This window comes from Gossypium arboreum, chromosome 12 (assembly GCF_025698485.1).
Source record: "Gossypium arboreum isolate Shixiya-1 chromosome 12, ASM2569848v2, whole genome shotgun sequence".
Taxonomy (NCBI): domain Eukaryota; kingdom Viridiplantae; phylum Streptophyta; class Magnoliopsida; order Malvales; family Malvaceae; genus Gossypium; species Gossypium arboreum.
Window position 1 is genome coordinate 37,228,781 of NC_069081.1, and position 6,787 is coordinate 37,235,567.

General features: G+C 37.6%; 1 non-coding gene across 1 annotated transcript; it reads left to right on the forward strand.

Annotated features, from left to right (window-relative positions):
• Positions 1-3,707: 3,707 nt before the first annotated feature.
• Positions 3,708-3,814, forward strand: LOC128285814 (small nucleolar RNA R71). The gene has a single exon (XR_008276362.1). It is a non-coding gene; the product is annotated as a small nucleolar RNA R71 (small nucleolar RNA).
• Positions 3,815-6,787: the final 2,973 nt, after the last annotated feature.

Below are 6,787 nucleotides of genomic sequence, written 5' to 3' on the forward strand. Positions count from 1 at the left end.
AGGGGGTGTGGTCTCAAGCTGAAAGAAAAGGTTAGAATCAAGATTGACTTGAAAAATTACCTAACTAGAAAAATATTTAATCATTACTTACGTACAACATTACTCCTTCTCTGACCATGGAATTTGAATACTGAAGCTTACAAACAAAAGATCACTACTAATATGCATACATGTTTTATTATTATTATTATTTTAAGAACAAGTTAAATATTTACAAAATAGAATAAAATATAGCTAAGTAACTATTCCAACTCAGATCTCGACAAAAATAGGGATCAATTTAACTGAGGGGATTTCAAAAAGAATAGGTTAAGGGTTAATGTTAAGGGTAATACAAGAAATAGGTTGTTAGGCTCAAGGGGGTTCACTAAGGGTCAATCGTAGAGGTAGGCTTTTCATGGCATGAGTGGGTTAATCCTAAGTGCCTCTATCATCTTGACATATCAAATCAAATAGTGTGGTCTTGACATGCATAATCAGGCAAGTTCTAGAATAACAGTTCAATACTGATGCACTCAAAGCAATAATAAAAGTGAGCATGAAAGAATTAACAGATGCTCAAAAAGGCTAAAAAATATCACAAAAATTATGGCTTTTTGATGTTTAAACTTGTGAATTCCAATTCAAAATAATACCTAGACTTTGGGGAAACAATCAACTTATCATGCTCGATTCTCTAATGTCTTAAGGTTTAAACAATCAATGCATAAATGCCTATATTTTAATTCAATATATATCAATCAAAATCATAAATCAATCAAAATTTATCCTAAATATGATATGAGAGCTTTTCAAGAGAACAAAGCAGTCATTCAGAGATTTTTCTGATAATGAAATAAATACCCCCCCACACTTAAGATGTACTTTGTCCTCAATGCACAAAGATAGATATATTGAAAAGAATATAAAAATAAGATAGGGAGAGAAGTGAAACTTCCTGAATTAAGAATGGATGATATTCCTGGATTGGCGAGATCGAGTATTGGAAATAAAGCTGGAGGGCAGCATGATTCTGAATGATAAAAGGAGAATTGAGGGAATAATCTGATAGTAGTCATAATGAAAAGCTGTGCTAAAAAAACAAATGAATCTTTAAAACTTAATAAAAGAAAAATAAAATAAGAGAATTAGTCTAATTTTTCAAGTGGCATGGCCGGTGCACATGCCCGTGTGGCTTGTGTCCCGTTCGTCTTCGTTGCAAATTGAGATGTCGTCACACGGTCTTCTGGCACGCCTGTATGTCTAGGCCGTGTGACTACACAATCGTGCCATATGACCATGTGTGATGTGGTTCGCTTCTTCCACGGTCGTGTAGTTCTGTGCACGCCCGTGCGGAAAGAGGATTGTACCATGAGAGAAGCATGGAGGTCAACCTCTTTCAAATATACAACATAGATTCTGGCAATGCAATGGAGTTGGGCTTTCATGCAGATCTGAACGAATCATCTTTTCCATGGAGGTAAGGCAGATTTGTCCACGTCCAGGTCGCACTCCTGTGACCACTTATTGTAGCCCGTGTTTGGGAAAATCTTTGCCCTATTTTCACACGGCCCTAAGCACGCCCGTGCTCTTAGCTGTGTCTCTGTGGAAAACCTGTATTCAAGAGCTCGGTTAGTAAGTTAGGTGTTGAACAATAAAATTTAAAGAAGTTAATACAGTTAGTGCTCGAGTTGCCTCCTGGGAAGCGCTTATTTATAGTCTAATCTCGACTTACCTCCCCATTGAATGGTCATGGTGGTTTGAGGAGTTTATACTCCTCATTCCTGCTATCCATCTTATCAAAATAAGGTTTTAGACGAGTGTTGTTTACATTAAAAGTGCCGAATTTGGAATGAATTACCTCGACTGTACCGAATGGGAAAATGTTAAGTACCGTAAGAGAGACGTCTTCATTCGGTTTGGTAGTGACAATGTGAGGATCTACAGCTTCTAATAAAACTTTATCTCCAACCTTAAGTTGATTTGGAAAGGTATTGAGCCTATTCTAGCGTAGTGTCAGTTTATCGGGTGCTCTCGGTTAACGCATTCGCCATTCATCTAGTTCCTCAATTTGTAGCCTTCGTTCTTCATGAATAGGTCCTCTACTATTGCTTGAGAATGGTTCATGTACTTCCTTCAAACTCATTTCCTGTAAAATAGGTTGTACCATATTGTCAGTTTTAGTAGATTGGTCTAAACAATCACCTTCAATTTTCGATGTGTTGCCAGAATTGTGAGCTTGAAGGGTGATTGTTTCGTCTCCCACACGAAGTGTGAGCTCACCTGTGCCAACATCAATAATTGTTTTAGCAGTTGCTAAAAAGGGCCTTCCTAAGATCAAAGGAGTGTTGCTATCCTCCTCTATGTCTAGAACAACGAAGTCAACAGGAAATATAAATTTATCTATTTTAACTAGTACATCTTCAATAATACCCCTAGGAAATCTTATAGTTTTATCTGCTAATTGAATGCTCATCCTAGTTTGTTTAGGTTTCCCAAGACCTAGTTGCTTAAACATTTTGTAAGGCATGACATTGATACTAGCCCCTAAATCAGCTAATGCATTATTAACAACTAAACTACCAATTAAGCAAGGAATCGTAAAACTCCCTGGATCTTTTAGTTTGTTGGGTAGCTTATTCTGGAGAATAGCTGAGCAAACTACGTGTAGCTCCACATGTGACGCCTCGTCCAACTTCCGCTTATTTGCTAAAAGCTCCTTTAAAAATTTCATTGCATTTGGCATCTGCGATAGAGCTTCAATAAATGGTAAGTTAATATGTAATTTTTTTAAGAGTTTAAGGAATTTACCAAATTGTTCATCTGAGCGGTCTTTCCTTGTCGCATTGGGGTATGGCACACGAGGTTTATATTTGACATTCACTGATTTGCTTTTATTATGACCTACCTCACCTTGACCTTTGCTTACCACAGTTTCTTACCTCGGTTCTGGCTCAGGCTAGACGACTCCTTCGTCATCTTGAATATTAATTGCGTTGAGTTGTTCCCTTGGGTTGGGTTCAGTATTACTTGGCAAGCTACCCTGTGGTTGTTCGGAGATTAGTTTAGAAAGTTGGCCTATCTGAGTTTCGAGCCCTTGGATTGACGCTTGTTGATTTTTAAGTTCTGTCTCGGTGTTTTGGAAATGGGTTTCTGACACTGAGATAAACTTTGTGAGCATCTTTTCAAGGTTCGGCTTCTATTCCTGTTGATAGGGTGGTTGTTGAAAACCCAGAGGATGTTGTGGTCTTTGATGTCCTTGACCGCCCCACGAGAAATTGGGATGGTTTCTCCAACCTACATTATAAGTGTTACTATATGGGTTATTTTGGGATCGAGAGTTATTGTTACCCGTATATTGGACTTGTTCCTCCTCGATGCTAGGGTTGAAGGGTTGATACTCTGTGCATGCTCCTCCTCCATTCGTCTCACACCTCATTACTGAATGTACCTGAGTAGAACCAAGTAAACCATCAATCTTTTTATTTAGAAGTTCTACTTGGTTTGACAGCATAGTAACTGAATTGACGTTATAAATGCCTACTGTTTTGGTTGGCTTAGTCCTCATGACTTGCCACTGATAGTTATTCAGTGACATCTCCTCTATAAACTCATAGACATTTTCAAGTGTTTTATTATTGATGATTCCTCCAGCAGCTGTGTCAACCATTTGTCGAGTCGAAGGATTCAGGCCATTATGGAACGTTTGAACTTGTACCCAAAGCGGCAACCCATGGTGAGGGTACCTTCTCAGTAAGTCTTTGTATCTCTCTCATGCATCGTAAAGAGTTTCTAAGTCCATCTGCACAAACGAAGAGATATCATTACGTAATTTAGTCGTTTTAGCCGACAAAAATTATTTTAATAGAAATTTTTTAGTCATTTGTTCCCAAGTAGTGTTTGAACCTTATGGTAACGAGTTCAACCACTGTTTAGCTTTGTTCTTCAATGAAAAGAGAAACAACCGAAGACATATGGCATTATCAGAAACGCTATTAATTTTAAATGTATCGCATAGTTCCAAAAAGTTTGCTAAGTGAGCGTTGGGATCTTCATTCTACAAACCATCAAACTGAACAAACTGTTGTATCATTTGAATTGTGCTAGGTTTAAGTTCAAAAGTATTTGCAGCTATAGCAAGTCTAACTATGCTTGATTCAGTTCCTGTTAAAGAAGGTTTAGCATAACCATACATAGTGCGTGGAGCAGGATTTTGAATAATCGCAATTACAGGAGGTAGCTGATTGTCTTGGTTTTCAGCCATCTCTTAAGTTAGGGGTTAAGTATCGTCCTCTTGCTCGTTCTCTGTGTATCTTAAGCTTCACCTTATTTCTCTTTGATGTCTGTGAACTGTACGATCGATTTAATCGTCAAGTAGTGGTCTTGACGGGTTTCTTCTAGTCATAAACTATAAAAACCTGCCAAGAGAAAGAAAAAATTAAATTAATAAATAATAATAATAATAAATTAAATTAAATTAAATTGCAAGAAAAATAAATGGCTAAAGTAATAAAAATTGAGCGTTCCTAATTCCTCGGCAACGACGCCAAAAACTTGATCGCGTGATTTCATGATAGGTTTTAAATATTTATAATTAATCGTTCTTGAAACTAACTATTATCGTGATGTAGGCAAGTGTACCTATCGAACAATAGTATAGTTTTAGCAAGACTGGATTGTCGAACCCAAAGGAACTAAAAGTACTAGTAATGACTGTCTTTTTATTATCTAGCCTAAGAATAAAGAGGTTTTGTTTTAACTAACTAATTATCTAAACTAAGAATTCACAGAGAATAGAATTGGGGAATTGCTTTTGGGAAAATCGATTGAATTAAGACAATACCTAAGGAAAAATCCACCTAGACTGTACTTGTTATTCTGGCTCCTAATCGGACGATTTAGTCATTTAACTTGTTCCGCAAAGATCCCTAAGTTATGTTATTATCCCTATTCAAGACTAATAATGTCTAATCCCTAGATTGAATAATTGAGGCCTTTCTCTAATTAACACCCTAGGGTTGAATTAACTCGATCTATGGATCCCCTTATTAGGTTTCACCCTAATTCGACAAAATCTTGTCACCATATGTATAGGCGCGCAAGCAACTCCGCTTAATTATGACAAATGTACTCTTAGACAGGGTCTATTCCTCCTCTGAATAAGAGATTATCTTGAATCAGTATCCTGGGATATCAAAACAAGAATTAAGAACACATAATTAAGAACAAGTTAAATATTTATCATACAATTCAGAAAATAATAACAAGATTCGTCTTAGGTTTCATTCCCCTTAGGTATTTAGGGGTTTTAGTTCATAACTAAATAAGAAAACATCTCAGAATAATAAAGAATACAAAACATAAAGAAAACCCAAAACTTCTGAAGGGGAAATTGAGGAGAGATCTTCAGTCTTGATGATGGATCCGGCTTCTAAGATGGATCAATCGGCTTCCACGGAGTAATTTCTTACTCCCTCCCTGTGTGTTCCTTTTCTTCCTCCTCTAGGGTGTATTTATAGGCTTTGGAATGCCTAAGAGATCTCAAAATTAGCCTTTTCCGAATTGGACTGAACTTGGGCTCGGCAGGGACACGCCTGTGTGACACGCCCATGTGCGATTACTTCAGGCCATGCTCAAGCCTGCCAAATTGACACGGTCGTGTGGTCTGCCCGTGTGAAGAGGTCCAGGCCGTGTTGATTTCGTACTTTGGCCCATTTTCTCTGTTTTTGTCCCGTTTCTCGTTCCTTTTGCTCCCCTATGCTCTCCTAAGTATAAAACATGAAATTAAAGCATTAGGAGCATCAAATTCACCAATTCTAATGGAAAATCATCCATAAAATGCGTTAAGCATGGGGTAAAAATATGTATAAATTATGGTTTATCAATGTGTTTTGTATTGGTTGGTATTGAAATGGTATGAATTATCCTTGATTGTGGTTGGTTGAATGCCTAATTATGCCATGTTTTTGTGCAAAGTGGGTTGTTTTAGGTTTATGCAAGTTTGGGTGGCAAGATTGCTTGGTAAATAGCCTAATTTTGTCCACACGGGCATAGACACGGGTGTGTGTATCAGCCGTGTGTGACATATGGTCAGTTTACACGGCCGTGTGTCCCCTGGTGTTGAAATAGAAATCAAGTCAGTATGCTCCACACGGCTTAGCACACAGGCGTGTGACTTGGCCGTGTGGCATAAGGTAGGATGCCTTACAAGTTTGGGACGGCCTAGCACACGGCCTAGCACATAGGAGCGTGTGGCCATTGCTTAAGGCACACAGGCTAGCCACATGGGCGTGTGTGTATTTCGTGTGACCCAAATCAGAGAATTACATAGGGTAGGACACGGGTTGGGACACAGCCATGTGCTCCCATTTCGAATGTCCTTAGCTTTCACATATTTACAATTTAGTCCTTATTTCACAAAATCACAAATTCATGAAATTCAAGACTAACCCATGCTAGCCGAATTACCATTATACCCCTAGTAGTCCATATTTTTCATTTATTTCACAATTCTAGCACACAATTTACACATTTCTCAATTTAATCCCTATTTTGCATTTTTCTCAAAAATCACTTAACAAAACCTGTTTAACTAACATCAAATATTTGTAATCTATCATTAAACATCAAAAATCATATATATTCATCAATGGAAACTTCCAAAATCTTTAACAGTTTTGCAAATTAGTCCCTAGGCTAGCTAGTACTAGCTACAACGATCACAAAAACATAGAAATCATTAAAAACCGAGGAAAAACGGACTTACAATTGACAAAATAAGGTTGGCCGAACCTCGGTCAACAATAGT